The sequence below is a fragment of the Mustela lutreola genome, chromosome 8, assembly GCF_030435805.1.
Source record: "Mustela lutreola isolate mMusLut2 chromosome 8, mMusLut2.pri, whole genome shotgun sequence".
NCBI classification, from domain to species: domain Eukaryota; kingdom Metazoa; phylum Chordata; class Mammalia; order Carnivora; family Mustelidae; genus Mustela; species Mustela lutreola.
The window spans coordinates 121,349,410-121,365,909 of NC_081297.1; the positions used below are offsets into that span (position 1 = coordinate 121,349,410).

General features: G+C 44.3%; 1 non-coding gene across 1 annotated transcript; it reads right to left on the reverse strand.

The window, feature by feature from the left end:
• Positions 1–380: 380 nt before the first annotated feature.
• LOC131840055 (U6 spliceosomal RNA) lies at positions 381–485 on the reverse strand. Its single transcript, XR_009357167.1, has one exon. It is a non-coding gene; the product is annotated as a U6 spliceosomal RNA (small nuclear RNA).
• Positions 486–16,500: the final 16,015 nt, after the last annotated feature.

The following is a 16,500-nucleotide window of genomic DNA, read 5'->3' on the forward strand; positions in this document are numbered from 1 at the left end:
GGTCTCCTCTCTCCCACGGGGGCATCGTTTTGTAAGAGGTTATCAGCACCCATCGCGAACAGGTCAACAGAAATGGCTGTGTGTAAACTGGCAGGGCGGGAGCTGCCGGAGACGAAGGGAAGGGCAGAAGTCAGGAGAGAGATGGGGGGTTTTTCTACCTGGAGACGCCGCTCCTCATACCCACTGTCATCTGTGGCTTTGGTCTCAGAATTGTCACTAATTTTACACCAATGAATTGGATCTTCGTGACTTTTTTTTACAGCTTGTATTTAAATTACACTTCGTTAATGTAGGGCGTAATGTCAGTTTCAGGGGGAGAGTGTCGTGATTCAGCACTTCCAAGTGAGACCTGGAGCTGATCACAGCAGGTGCCCTCCTTGGAAAAACATGGACGTTTCATGGGTTTGTGTGCCATCCTGCCCAGGGGCACGCTAATCTTCCCTGGACAGCTTCAATTTTAGTGTATGTGCCGCTGCCGCGAGCCCTGGGACTTTTTAAATCGGTCGATTAAAAAAACTGCCTCCACGGCATACTTTAAAGGAGACCCTGACCCATAGCCAGAGACGGTGATCATAGGCATGTCATCAACACTAAATGGTATTGGTGGCCACATGCTGTGTGGGAAGGGGATGTGAGCATCCAAAAAGCTCTTTGCTGTGTTGTATGAAATTGGAGGTTCAAATCCTGGCTCTGCTTCTAGATTTGGGGACGTAAGGCAAGTTGCTAAACCTCTAGGAATCTCAGGTGGTTCCCATGTACCTTGAGGGACAAGGACACCTGTTCCTGGGGCAGGTTAAGGACGGAAGAGAGTAAGGTATGTAAAGTCCTGTGTGGTCCTCACAGGACCGATATATAAATACCAGATGCCGAAGAAAACTCCTTATACTTTCACTTCAGTTTCAGCCGCATTCTTACAGCTAACAAGGGAAAGAAATCAAAGGAGAAGTAGGACTGCATGGGACATCATCTGCTTGCAAGTGGAAGACATGGAGAAGAAGGAGAGGAGCAGAGAGACAAGCAGAGCCTGATCACACCTTCCTCCCAACCCCCAACAGCCCCCACATCCCCTGTGGCAAGTGGAAGGCCCCAGGAACGAGGAATTCTATTGCTAAGTAGAATATACATATCCCGGTTCAGACTGAGTTCCTAAAGATGTTAGCATAATGCCTCCATTTTCTTATCTGTATAATGGGTGTTATAATAGCACTTACATCTTGGGTGGTTGTGAAGATGAATGCGATAATCTACATGAAGGACTGAGCACAGAAGCCCAGGGCAGTCAGCAAGCAGTGCACAATAGCTACGGTTAATATTTTATATTTTTTGTCAATATATAGAATTATTAACCATAAATTCATTCCTTACCTTCTTTATCGGTTGATTGAGCTGAATTTAATAAACACTTGTTCACCCTATTTATTTATCATCAAATATTTCTTGAGCACTGGCCGGGCTCAGGAGATGCCAGAACTCATTTGGAAAGAAATTGGAAGGCCAGTTGGGAGAAAAACGAGTAAAGGAAGACAGGACAAGATAAAGGATGTTAAGTGTCACAACAGAGAGTTGTGTGAAGTGCTCCTGGAACCCAGAGGAGCCAGGAAGGGCTTCACACAGAAGATGCTCTTTGTTTTGTTTTGTTTTGTTTTATTATATTATATTATGTTAGTCACCATACAGTACATCATTAGTTTTTGATGTCGTGTTCCATGATTCATTGTTTGCGTGTAACACCCAGTGCTCCATGCAATCCGTGCCCTCCTTAATACCCACCACCAGGCTTGCCCATAAAAACCCTCAGTTTGGGGGCGCCTGGGTGGCTCAGTGTCATGATCCCAGGGTCCTGGGATCGAGCCCCGAATCGGGCTCTTTGCTCAGCAGGGAGCCTGCTTCCCTTCCTCTCTCTCTCTGGCTGCCTCTCTGCCTACCTGTGATCTCTTTCAAATAAATAAATAAATAAAATCTTAAAAAAAAAAAAAAAACCCTCAGTTTGTTTCTCAGAGTCCATTGTATCTTCTGGTACCTCTCTCCCTCTTCATTTTTTCCTTCTCCTAATCTCCTCCATGCTATTCCTTATGTTCCACAAGGAAGTGAAACCATATGATAATTGACTTTCTCTGCTTGACTTATTTCACTCAGCATAATCTCCTCCAGTCCTGTCCATGTTGATGCAAAAGTTGGGTATTCACCCTTCCCGATGGCTGAGTAATATTCCCTTGTGTATATGGACCACATCTTTATCCATTCGTTTGTTGAAGGGCATCTTGGCTCTTTCCGTGTTTAGGCTATTGTGGACATTGCTGTTACGAACACTGGGGTGCATATGGCCCTTCTTTTCATTACATCTGTACCTTTGGGGTAAATGTCCAGTAGTGCAGTTGCTGGATCATAGGGTAGCTCTATTTTTAATTTTTTGAGGAACCTCCACACTGTTTTCCAAAGTGGCTGTTCTAGCTTGCATTCCCGCCAACAGCCTAAGAGGGTTCCCGTTTCTCCACATCCTCTCCAACATTTATTGTTCCTTACCTTGTCAATTTTGCCATTCTAACTGGTGGAAGGTGGAAGCTCAATGTGGTTTTGATTTGTATCTCCCTGATAGCTGATGAGGATGAACATCTATTTCTGTGTCTGTTAGCCATTTGTGTGTAGAAGATGCTCTCAGAACTGGAACCATGAAAGATGGTCAGTCTGAGGAGTCTGGGCTGTGAGTTTCAGGTAACAAAACAGCTTGCCAAAAGGGCACAAACTTCCAGACCACAGGTAATAGTATTGTATTGTATATTTGAAAGTTGCTGCGAGAGGGACACCTGCACTGCTTAGTCAGTTAAGCATCTGCCTTCTGCTCAGGTTATGATCCCGGGGTCTTGGTATGCAGTCCTGTGTTGGGCTCCCTGCTCCATGGGAAGCCTGCTTCTCCCTCTGCCTGCCGCTCCCTCTGCTTGTGCTTTCTGTCAAATAAATAAAACCTTTTTTAATAGAAGGTTGGGGGGGTTCAGAGAGAGTATATCTTAAAAGATTTAAGAAAAGGAAGGAGAAGGAAGGAAGGAAGGAAGGAAGGAAAGAAGGAAGGAAGGAAGGAAGGAAGGAAGGAAGGAAGGAAGGAAGGAAGGAAGGAAGGAAGGAAAAGGAAAGAAAACAAAAGGGCTGGGGGCCACGAGGACTTTGGTGTGGGCGGTGCCCCGCACCTGCCTGGGGCCCCGCCCTGCTTCAGGCTCCACCTTTCGCCTGCCCAGGCACCGCCCCGGTCTGCTCTTGGGCCCTGGAAACACAAGTAGCTCACCTCGCTCATCCTTCGGTCCGCTGGCCTTTCTGAGCTCCTGTTTCACCGGCAGCTGGAAGGTGTCTGCCTTATTCCTGTTACAGCTTCCGCCTGGTGTGCCAGTCCTAGCAACTGAGTTTGCCTCTTCTTTCTTCCACATTTCACCTCGAAGTTTCTCTAAGACCGGAATTCTGCTCTTTTTTTTTTCGGCCCTCCCCAGCGCTCGGGGTCTCTTCTCAAGCCCTGTCCTTGGCTGGGGGCCTCACTCCCAGCTTGTTTGGTCCATCCAAGGCGATTGCCCGCCAGATTTTCCTCTTCACCCTCTTTGGGGTGGCCTGCCAGTGGTCTGCAAATGGCTGACCTGCCTCTTTCTTGCCTCAAGAAAAACTCCCGTCTACAACCTGCCCCACCTGCCTGGGGGAATGGCCCCTGACACCTTCCCACCCACAAAACTGGCTTGCCTCACCACTGAGTGAATGCTCAATTCCATGACTATCACTAATGATGAGTGCTTTAACTCTATATTCAAAGTCCCACCAAACATCAGCTTTGGGGGATACAAAGCTTTTGTAAATCCCCGTAAGAATTTGGATTTGCACAAGGTGTCCCATAGAAACTATCAGAACATATGCTACCAGTGAGCCTTGGCTTTGTGGGCGCAAGCCTGTCTGTCCTGCTAAGCTGTTCATGTCATGACCCATTTTCCTTGACATTGCTCAGGAGATGAGGACATCGGTCATACACTACCAGCCACAACTTTCCAAAAAACAAACTTGGGAATAAAGTCACAAGAGGAAACAGGGACCATTTGGAAATTGGAGAGCCTACATGTCCTCTGGGGGGGGGGGTATGTTTTGTTTTATTTATCTATTTATTTATTTTTCAGGAAAGATTGCAAAGTTTCAACCCGTTCTAATGCTAGCTCATCTGGCTGCTTTATTAGTGACACTAGCAACGTCTTCCAATTCTCTTGTCTGAGGTAGTATTTTCCGAAAAAATTACAGAAAGAACTTTGGGATTTGATGTACCATATTTTGTCTTTTTTTTTCCTTTGAAAAAAATAAATCCCAACTGGAGAGCATTTTAGAGAGGTGCTCTAAATTTCTATGTGCATAGAAATATTCGGTGAGTCATACCTAGTGTTGTAGGTCTATTCCGGTGCGTGGGGTTTCCAGAACAATTACATAAGTGTTAGCATAGCCAGGAACTTTTGACATTTGTGGCAGCTTAATAGAGTTCTTTTCATCATTGCAAATATCCTAATTGTTGTTTCCTTAAATTTAAAATGCATAAAACTGGTGAAGTGGTATAAATTGATTTTGAGGCATTTCTCTCACATGCGCTTTGTTGGCAAAGAGACTGAAGAGAATTTATTTGAAATGAAACACAGGTGATCAAGCTGTAACAAATACAATAATCTAATCATCCAGCAGAAACTGCCTTACAGCAGAAATTGTACATGGGATGTTGTTCTTTTGCTTCTCCCCTCCATCAAGATTTCCTTTATAATCAGAGTGTCTATAGCGTAGTGTTTACTTAGACAGCATTAAATATGGGAGCTATTCAATAGCCCAGTTTGGAAAATGCTGGGCATCCAAAACTTATTAGAACACACCAATACCTTGCTTTTATTTTTCAGAAGATTGCTCAGGAAATAATGGGATATTTCAAGTACTAGCAATATGTTTGCGAAAATGCTAGTTATATCTTTCTTTGTTTGAAGGTACTCAAGTTCCAAAGTATCTTCCAATAAAAGAAAGCAAAGAAAGATCCAGCTAGAGCTACTATCGATTCGTCTTTTCCATCTCAAAAGTGAGCCTCCCCAAATCTAGGCTTAGGGGCTTTCTAGGGCTTTCTACGTCTCGTAGATGTTGTGTGTCTCACACATCTTACCTACCAGCTTATTTTCCAGCAGATAAGAGGTTGTAGATATGGGTGTCACAATATTTATTGGTCCAAAAGACTGGTGCAAAGGACAGGCAGTCAGAGAGGGCACTGAATCACAAAGGTCGCAGTCTGCCCGTCCCTTTGGAAGGGACAGGACAGTCCATCAAGTCCAACTCTGCACACTTGAGTGCTGTTAGATTCTTTCCACATGACCACGAGCACAGGAATACCCTTCCTCTGTAGCAAAGCCTGTAAGTGCAGAGCACTCTGGGAATCCCCATCGGTGAGGCTGTGTGAACTGCGTGGGCTGTGGTTGCAGAGATGAGCATGTAAATGGGATCACAAATGTAGTAGGTATGCTTGTGACATATAGTCATCATTAGAGTTTGCTTGTTGATGTTGGACTACTACATGCTGTCCAGGACTGTTTCTAAGAACAGGGCTGAGGAGATCAGATGAAAAGAGGAATTTGGTGCCCTTGCCAAGATTTCTAGATAATGGGGAGGACCTTTTTTAGGAGGAAATGATATTCATCCTGAGGTTGGGAGGGTGGAGTGGGAAGAAGACAGCCTTAGCGAGTAAGAAAATGCTGCCAAAACCAAGGCTGACTCAGAATATACCCTCGAGACCAACAGAAAAGAGGTGAGGGGAGCTGTCCTACTCTGTTTCACTGAAAAACTTCTCATCCTACTCTTCATATTCCTGGCTTTCCACATCCAGTAGTCACCAAGTCCCACTCGCTCTATCTCCTTTGAGTCTGGAATCCATCTTCACCTTCTCCATTCCTCCAGCCACTGAGTTCAATCTGTTACCGTCTTTCACTTGAATTACTTTGGTAGTCTCTTAACTAGTCTTCCTGCTTTCCCTCTTCCCCCTACCACCCATATCTCATCAAGGGGATCTTTTATTGTTTAATAATGGGAGTTTATTGGGAGTATTTCATTCAACCCTCAGAATAGACAAGACGACTCAGAAATTTATAGAAAGTGGTGGGAGTGGGATAGGATTGGTGTAGGAGCTATTCAACAGCGTTGTCAGTGTCCTGCTCAAAATGAATGATCCTCCATCATTTCTGGGGAATTTCTAGCTTTCTATCCTCTTTTTTTTTTTTTTTAAAGATTTATTTAATTTTATTTATTTGAGAGAAAGAAAAAGAGCATGAGAGGGGAGAGGTAAGAAGGAGAAGCAGACTCCTCAGCAAGCAGGGACCCCGATGGTGGGACTCAGTCCCGGGACTCCAGGATCATGACCTGAGCCGAAGGAGACGCTTAACTGACTGAGCCACCCAGGTGCCCTCTCTCCTCTTTTCAATATTTTGATTCCAAAGAGTGAACATTTGTTCCAAGTTGGTCAGGTGGCTATTTGTGGGTGAGTAGAGGGCTCAGGGCACCTAGATTTAACAGTCTCAACACACTTTCCAATGATGGAGATATTATCCTTCAAAAGGAAATCAGAATGGAGTAGATAGGGGTGCCTGGGCAGCTCAGTCATTTAAGTGTCTGCTTTTGGCTCAGGTCATGATCCCAGGGCCCTGGGATCAAGTCCCATGTCAGGCTCCCTGCTCAGCTGGGAGTCTGCTTCTCCCTCTCCCTCTCCCCTCCTTTATATTCTCTCTCTCAAATAAATAAATACAAATCTTTTTTAAAACTTTTAAATGGAAAAAAAATTTTTTTAATGGAGGGGCACCTGGGTGGTTCAGTTGGTTAAGCCTTTGCCTTTTGCTCAGGTCATGATCTTAGGGTCCTGGGATTGAGCCCCACATCAGGCTCTCTGCTCAGCAGGGAGCCTGCTTCCCTTCCTCTCTCTCTGCCTGCTGCTCTGCCTACTTGTGATCTCTCTCTCTGTCAAATAAATAAATGAAATCTTTAAAAAAAATTTAAAGGGAGTAGATAATGATTGATCAAAAATCAGCATGTGCCTACTATATGTTGACTATAGAAGGGGCACCCAAGGGCAATGGAAGTGTATCTATTATCCTTTTGTTAACTTATAAATTAACAAGATGTAAGCTTGTTCACTTATCTCTCTTTCCCAATAGACGCTGAAGTCATTGAAGGAAGAACCATGTCTTACTCATCTTCGTATGCCTGGCCTCTCGCAGAGGCACACAGTAAATATTCATTGTACATTGTATGAAAGAATGAATCAATGTCCATTTAAATGAAAGCTTTGTTTTGTCTAGTCTATCAGCTTCTGAAATTACTTTATTGTCCTCCAGCCTTCGGTGATCCTTCTTTCTAACCTAACCTCTCAACACTGAACTCAATAGTACTCAGTCCACTCACCCCCTTGGTGTTCCCAAAGGGAGAGAGAGAGAGAACCAAGAGACTATATGCCAAATACAAGATTCTTTCTGTTTCCCTTCCACCATCTTTTCTGTCACCATTTGATCTTCAGGAACTCCTAACACGCATTTGTTCCTGGGATGCTGAGTAATTCTTGATAAGCTGATATCTCACTATCTTACTTGACATAAAACAGTAAATGGAAAGAATGTGTTTTGAAATCAAACAGATGTAGGTTCCCATATGAACCTACCAATTTACTAGCTTTGTGACCCTGGATACTTTTTTTTTCAAACTGCTCTGGATCTTGGGTTACACATCTGTTCACTGAAGATATTACAAGGGTAAATGAAATAATATATGCAAAAACATTTGTCAAAATGCTTGTGATGTGACAGGTGTTCAGGGAACATCAGCCCCATTCTGCTTTGGTGGCTTACAGTGACAGGCATGAGAGAAATTTGCAGTGCTAGACTAGGTAACTTGAACTGAAAGGAAAAGGAGAGAGAAGCAGAATGAAAGCAATGAGGGGCTCTAACACGAATCAAGCTCAATTATTAACTTTTCACGGAACTACATACAACATACCAAAGTTTAAAAAAAGATAAGGGTGCCTGGGTGGTTCAGTCAGTTGAGTGTCAGACTCTTGGTTTTGGCTCAGGTCATGGTCTCATGGGTCATGGGATCGAGCCCCACGTTAGGCTCTGCCCTCAGCATGGAGTCCGCTTCAGAGTCTCTCTACCTTACCCTCCCACTCTTTCTCTCAAATGAATACGTAAAATATTTTTTAAAAATTTTAAGTGGGTTTAAGGGAGAAACAAACCCATATATATTTCTAAAGCTACAGAATCGGCTATTCCCCAAACTAGAACACGCAGAGGCATGACATTGGAAGAGATTTCTTCTCTAGTGTGTGGCATTGTTTTTTGTTTCACTCCAGGGTACATGGGATGAAGTCCTGAGTGTATTATAAGTTGCTAGCTACTACCAGCAGAGAGGTCACTCATATGGAAACCCCAGGACAGAGTAGATCTAGGATGGGAGAGTCAGCAACCATTCAAATGAGCACGTTGCCTGGTGGGGTCGGGGTGGGGGAGGGGCTCTGCTCAATAACTTTTTTCCTCTCCTCTGGAATGCTCATTCTTTTTTGGTTTATCTTACCAATAAAAGAACATGTTAAATTAGGTACAGTATAATTAATTATGTGATATAATAAAAATTATACTGAGGTCGGTTCTAGAAAAAGGAATTAAAGAAACATTGACTATGACTGTATTTTTGTTTTCTCTTCTCATTTAGGAAATCACCAAAAACTCAAGGTACTGCGGTAGAAAGATAATTTGAGTTTCTCTCAAATTCAATAATAATAACAATAATTTAAAAAAACATATTGACCTGAGGAGATATAAAATCAGCTCAACAGCTCAAAAGGAGGGCATGATCCCCACATCTATCTCCAATATAACTCCTCCTGCCCACTTTTCTTGTTCTCCCCAATTCTAAGCTGCTCACACATGGCAGATTGTTCCTGGGGAAGAGCGTATGTTCTCCTGGTGCGGGAATGCCGAGTGTGCTAATTCATGGTTTGGAGGAGAGAGAAGGTATGAAGTCGAGCTGGAAGACAGTGAACTAAAAATAGTATGAGCCACCTCCACACCTCTCCCTGCAGAACTACACCATGTCTTCTCCTTTCAGAGGGGAGCCATGGTGCCACAGTAGCCTGAAGACAGAGAGGCTTGATTTTTCTTTGGAGAAGGACTCTTCCCTGATAGGAGAATTGCCTGTCAATCATGGTGCCTCCTCTTAACGCTGCCAAGAGGAGGGTGCATACGTGATGAAAGTAGGTCTATCAGATACTCCTGATCTGGAATTCTGATGACAAGAGAAGTACACGAAAATTCAGAATGGTCCCAGATCATTCACTCTGGTAGCAACGGCCAAGGAAACCTGCATTATCCCTAATCCTGAAATTCCTAGAGCTTCTCCTAAACTCTCATGAAGCAGATCTTCAGTTTCTCCTGTTCTGTGAGCTACTCTCTAACCTTCTAATAAATTCATTTGTTTATTGAAGATATCCAGACTTAGCTTCTGTTATTTCCATAACAGAATTCAGACTAAAATAGCTTCTCAAACGCTACAGGTTCCAATATGCAATGCTGAAGGTTAAAATTTGGAAGGTGGAAGGAGTCACGTGGGGTCAAACATTCACTAAGGCACCAAGCTCAATTTTTTCTCAAGCCATTCAAATCCCATATGTTGGCTTTGTGACAATCCCCACAAGCCTGGGAAGGTGAAGGAGCCCCATTCTTCCGGGATTAATCTGGTTGAAATCACCAGATTCTCTACTTCTGCCAATGTAATTCCAATAAGCCGCACAGATTCTAGCAGAAGGTCAGTGGTGCTGCTCTAGGTGGGTAAGTTTAAATCAGTCTTGTAAGAGGCAGAGCCAAGGTTGCATGGTAATTATGTAACAGATTATGATGGGAAAGCAGCCACTGCAGTTAGGTCAATAGGCATTTAAAAAATCACTGCGTGGGAACCTTTTCAAACCACAACCCTCCATTAGGGGCCTAAAGTTCCCAGAAGCTCCTCAGTCCTTCTTTGAGGCAGCAATTTCAGTCAGCTGGAACCACTGTTTCTGCACGACAGCGACTGGAAAAGAGACCATATTTTACTTTCCTATAAGCAACATCTCCTGGCGATGGCATTTTGTATCCCTAAGATGTCACATGCTTTTGGAGTTATTTTCAGTTTTCGTTGGCGAAGTATCCTAAATTAGCAATAACCAGCCTTCTCTTCACAGAGTTTAGGGAGGGAGGGGGAAAGCGTCGAGAGGAGAGGAGTTTCCGGAAACATTTACCAGATCCCTCCCTCCTCAACTGGTTGAAATTTCTTCTTTTTAAAATTTATTTTCCCTGCAGGTGCCACTTCAGCATCCAGCGTCTCTGTAAATCTTTCTGTCAACATCTGTTGAGTACTTACTAAGTGCCAAACACTATAATCTGTACCAGGCAGTGGCAAACGAGGTAGGTAAGGGGCTTACCCCTGCTTACCCCTGAGGAGTTTCTAATCCAATGGAGGGAGATGGAACCAAACACAATTTCAGACCCGCTCGGTTCCAGGGCAGCCCCTGCAACTAACCAGCGGGTTAAGGGGAGCCTGACGTCCTGACTTTCCAGGTAGAAATGGTTCTTTTTGTGAAGGAGCAGTCAGGACAAACACTTCAGACTGGAAAATATCACCCAGGAAACTGTTGATTCCAAGTTCAAAGAAAGAACATCTTTCAGGAAAGGTCTCACTTCCGCTGACATATTTCAGTATTTCTTTGTTTTGCCCATTTGGAATCTAGCAGGTTCCTTGCCTTCGTAGAATGCTCTGTGATTTGTGCAAAACCCTTCCATTTGGTCCCGAGAGGAGGGTGGCGCCATATTCCCCTGATTTCATAGATAAGACAGAGGCTCGCGTGGCTTTCCCATCGTTCCCAGCTAGCTTCAGGGTGCCTGCAGCCAGGCTGTCCCCTTTTCCAGCCCATGCAACCATCTGCACTTCTCTTCTGCCTGTCTCACCGCCATCCTTCTCATCTGGCACAAAGTCTTCTGCTACTGGGGGTCTGATCGGGACTGGACACGATATTTTGATTTGGGACACAGAACACATCCCCCGGTGTGCACACGTTCCTAGAAAGTATATACCCCCATAATCGGCTGCCATCGTTGGTCAAAAATTGTTCTTTTCAAGCTTTCTCTGCCTGGCTCAGAAACAACCTAGGAACAGAATCGCATGGCCAGTGGGTCACTGGCCTTCCCAGCAGGGATGGTCATAGAGCAATCCAGAGAGGACACTACAAGCTCAAATACTGTTCTGCATCATACACTAGGGGCTGTCATATTAATCCCAGCAACCCTTCCTCCAAATTTGTAACAGTGAGAGCCTTGGCCCTCCATGACCCATTGGCTTGATTCTTCCATTCCTATAACATTGATTAATTTAATGAGAGTAGGATAGAAAGAGCACACAGATAAACCTTTGTTGTGATAACACAGCCTCTACTGTGTTCCCTTTGGCAGCACATATAAGGACAATACGTCCTCTGCTAATGAAAGATGAAGTTTATCTAACCCCTACTGTGAGCCCACACCTAGGCTCAGTGTTTTATGTAATTCTCTCCTTTAACCTTTATCCCAACCTGTTCGGGTAGGAACTATTATTACAACAGTTTTACAGGGGAGGAAATTGGGGCCCCAAAGGTGAACTGTATGCTCACTCATAAAATCTATGTAGGGGAGAGCCAGGGGCTGACCCTGGGGCTATCTGACTGCAGGAGCCTCTGTCCTGACCACTGTTCTAATTAAGGGCACAGACTACTCAAGGCAACCTTCACCCGACTCCCTACTTTAGGCACAAAGCACAAGAGGTCCTGGTGGAGGAAGGGTCTGCTTCAAGTCACACAACAGGTCTTCAGCAGCCAAGTGAGATTTTGCTTCCACGGGACTTCTCCCAACGAAAGAAAAGCTAGAATGAGTCTTCGGTATTTGCCTCCAACTTTACAGAGGAATATCTTTAGACAGTTGAGTCCATGCCGTCCACTCAAGAATCTAATGATGGGGGCATTGATTCAATTATAAGAAACACTTCTAAACAATCGTAAAGGAGCCGTTTTCCAGCAGGAGTCCCGATCCCACTTGGTTGTGTTCTGAGAAGAGCAAGCTGGAGAATGGTTATCTGTTTCATAAGAGCTTGCATTTTTCTCAAGCTGTCAGGGGAGTCATTGTTGAAGAACTCACAAGCAGAAAGTTAACTTGTAATAAGCTGATGGTGATAATGCAGATTCTATTATTTTTGTTGTTGGGGCTGTCTTCCTTTTCTTCCCTTTTTTTTTTTTTTTTTTTTCTTTTAAAGAGCTCAATAACCACGCTGGATGTTAACAATCCATTAGCTCTAAAAGGAACATTTTTAGTTCCCAGAAAACTCATTTTACCTCCCAAATCTGAACCTGTAAACACAAAAGCTCTTTGTCTTATAAAAAGGCTTAGTCTTAGTTGTTTCCACAAGATTAGCCCCATTGATCTGAAACAACTGTGCTTCTAAAAAAAAAAAAAAAAAAAAAAATGTAGGACATTATCGATTTTAACCATTTGTCCAGGAAGCTATGCTTAGACTAATGCCAGTTATCCAGCTGGGTATTCTGACTAGTAGGGAGATCAAAGCAGTTGGTGACTGTGGAACATCTAATATCTGTCCTGACCATTGATCAAGTCTGGAGTCCATAGGCCTGATGAAAAACACCTTCTTACACATCCTCTTAGGATGCTGATAAGTGGATGGCATTGCTATCCATAAGGGCTACAATCCCCTCCAAGGATTCCTAGGATCTTTTTTCAAGTCATTCTGTAGTTCTGCTTAGTTTTCCACATGGTGAGCACACAGAAAGCACGAGATGCAAACACTGACATGCAATGGGCCCCTGCAACTATTTCAAAACACACGCGCGCACGCATGCACGCACACACACACAGAGGGGTGTGGGAGGAGGCCTGTGGCACTGTGTGTACTACCCTAGACGGGCCCGCCTGGCCCTCTCCTGGGAGGAAGGCTGAGCTATCGCATCCTAACTCCTGTCCCACCTCCTCACTCTTCACTCCTCACTCCCCCTAACCGCAAGGAGGAAAGCACCGGAAAGGCACTGGGGGCGGGTGGAATGGGGAAGAGTCCTTCTGTGTTCAGTGAAAACAGGAGGCTGAAGACGGAGGGGGGCGGGGCACAAAAGGAGGGAAAACACAAGATGCCTTGTCCAAGAAAGGAAAAACAGAAAGAGCAGAAAAAGAGCCTGGGTGGCTCAGTCAGTTAAGCATCTGCCTTTGGCTCAGGTCATGATCCTGGGGTCCCGGGATGGAGCCCACATCGGCTTCCCTGCTCAACGGGAAGCCCGTTTCTCCCTTTCCCTTTGCAGCTCTCCCTGCTTGTGCACTCTCCCCCCCTCTCTCTCTGTCAAATAAATAAATAAAATCTTAAAAAGAAAAATGTAAAACAGTGTAAAAGTAACAGGCAGCGCAGGGCTCCCACCTCCCACAGAGCTGCTGGGTGGGACAGTCCATTCCCAGCAGGCGCAGGACGCAGGACGGACTACCTTCTGCCGGTTTGCCCCTTCCCTTCCTTAGTCTGAAAGCTTCTCAGAGAACTTTAAAGGCTGACAGCTAAATTTAATCAGGGTTAAATCATTGAAATGATGATCATGTCCTTATGCAACACAAATGAAAAGTGAATCTGCCCGTGCCTTCCCTACAAGGTAATAGCACAGGCTCCTAGGAAATGTTTCCAAGTAAAAGGAGGCAGGAAATGTGGGAGTCTGGCTCATTGCTAATGTGTTCTAGGTACTGGAGTCCTGGAGGTTAAACAGCGGGGTCCACAGCAGGTGCTCTGTACCCACAGTGTTCACTCGGCTCTCAGTTCCGCAAAATTCTTCCTACGTGGCATCCTGGCTACATTCTGTATTTAAGATAGTTGTTTTTCCTTAGGGATTCCAAATGTCGCAAAAGGAGCTTGTATAAACTGTCACCAGGGGTTTGGACTGAATGAAACATTGGTTCCTTTCGATTTTGCACCAGTTGGGTCATTTTAGAAAAGGTACAGGTCCAGCTCCGGTTCAGATTGGCTAGCCACGTGATTTATTTTCTTTAGACATCCATGTTAGGTCAACAGCGCTAGGCCATGGACTCTTGATATGAAGAGATGGCGGCTTTACCTGTGTAGACATCCTCCCCCTAATCCATAATCCTTGTCAAACCATGAGAAAGACATCAGACACCCTATAGTTTGCACCCAGCAACCCAGTGAAAAGTATCCTGTAAATTACCTAACCAGTAATCCTCAAACTGTCAAGGTCATCAGAAACAAAGAGAGTCTGAGGTCTAGGGAAGCCAAAAGATGCGCATGACAACTGAGGTAATGTGGTGTCCTCGATGGGATCCCAGATCAGAAAAGGACACCAGGTAAAAACTAAGGACGTCTGAATCAACTGTGGGTTCCAGTAAATAATGGTGTATTCTTTTTGATTCAGCAGCTGTGACAAATGTGCCATGTTTGATGACAGATGTTAACATTAGGGGAAACCAGGCATGGAGGATATGGGAAATTACTGTACCATCTTCACAATTTTTCTATAATTCCAAAATTATTCTAAAATTAAATGTTTATTAAAAATTAAAGGTTAAAAGTTAGTTTGGCTCATTGCTCTGCAAAACCAGTCATTTGAGTCCAATTACAGGTTTCCACTTCTGGTTGGTTTCAACTCCTATTCCCAGTCTCCCATTATTACTGATATTGGACCAAATGGAAAACTGACACACAGAGATAGGACTGAACACAAGGTGAGGGTTCATATGGTAAAGGTAAAGTTTCTGTTCCAGAACTCCTCACTTTGCTTCTCCACCCAAGCACCTGGCATTATGGGCCTCATCCAATGATTTCATTAATGGTAGAATTTCCAAACTGAGAAGAACTTGGGTAAGGATAAAGAATGGCTCCATTGATTGGGTGTGGTGCATAAACAATGAATCTTGGAACACTGAAAAAGAAAAAAAAAAAAGGATGGCTCCATTGGTCCTCTACTCATTGGGCCAGACACTACTCAAATGACACAACCTCAGTCAGTCTGAATTACGGTAGCGGCCATAAGTCCCGATTCCTAAGGTCATAAGTTCCTGGAGTCTATCAGGGATAACATGACTTCTCATCTTGCTACGTGCCATCCAGTCAGTGTGGGAGTGAGTCCTGGAGTCCGTGACATCAGGGGACGGGGGTCAGCCTTGCAGAGTCAACTTGTACCTTGCTTTTTGGTCTTTAATAGCCTGAGATTGTTGCCGCCAGCTATCTAACCAATTTCTGCAACTGCTACCATGAGGATATGACAGACTTTGGACTCATAAAATCCTGAGTTCAAGTCTGCACATCCAAGTTCGCCCCTTCCTAGCTGTGTGGCCCAGCTCAGGTGACTTAATCTCACTGATCTTCAGGTTTTTCATCAGGAACAAGACTGGTCATTATCCTGCTATGATGGATTGCTGTGAAGATTAACCACCCAGAGTATGCGAGAGCCCATTGCCCAAGTTTGGAATACAGTAGGTGCTGAACAAATATTGTTTTCCCTCCCCTTTCTCTTTGTTTCTCACACAGCCAGGACAACGGAGACAGGCACAGGACAGCTCAGCCCCTTCTGCAAATGGCACTCTCTGTTCTCACAAGATTAGCATTTCTAATAGGATCAGGAATTCTGCTAATTCATTGATCATTAATCCGAAGGGTGCAAATAATCTCTTAGAATTTGTGCAGAACCAAACAACTGCTTCCTTAGGGTGTGTGTTTATTTATTATTATTTTGTTGTTACTCAGTGGGAAGGTCCAGTTTTATTCCAAAAATTGGACAGCTCTCTTGTTGGACAATGAAGGTCAACTGAATTCAGGAGCTACACAAAGTACACACAAGAAAGGACTGTTCCAACCCAGACAGGGACTACCTGCTAACAGGACACCTTGCTGTGAATGATGCCACTGTTTTCTGTAGAACTGTGGGAACAAATACGCAGGGTGCATGGTGCCTGGGAAGCCTAAGAGTAGTGGGGAGAAAGAAGCAAAGCAATATATATATTTTGCATAAATTAAAACAATACAATAAGTAAAATAAAATAAAATGCAAGTGGCCATGTGGAGTGAAGGGGAAAAGAACCCTCAATGCAGAGACCCCCTGAAGGGGCAAAGACTGGAGACATTCTGACCTGAAACCTTGATGGGGGCTCAGAAGGCAAAGCTCTCCCAACACACAGGCCTTTATATTTCTGAATAGTGGCCACCTTCCCGGTAAATGTGTTTCTGTGGTGCTTAGATCTCCTATCTCCCTATAAACCCAACCAGATTGGATTAAACAACCAGACTCTTGGTGTTGTTATTTTCCAGGGTCTTCATTGTAATGTTACCGTGACAGCTGTCATGTAAGCTGTCATTTAGACCAAACTTGATCTTGAGGGATTTTACGGAGATGTTGATACATTTGACACAGGAGGGCCTTTTGAGCCCCTC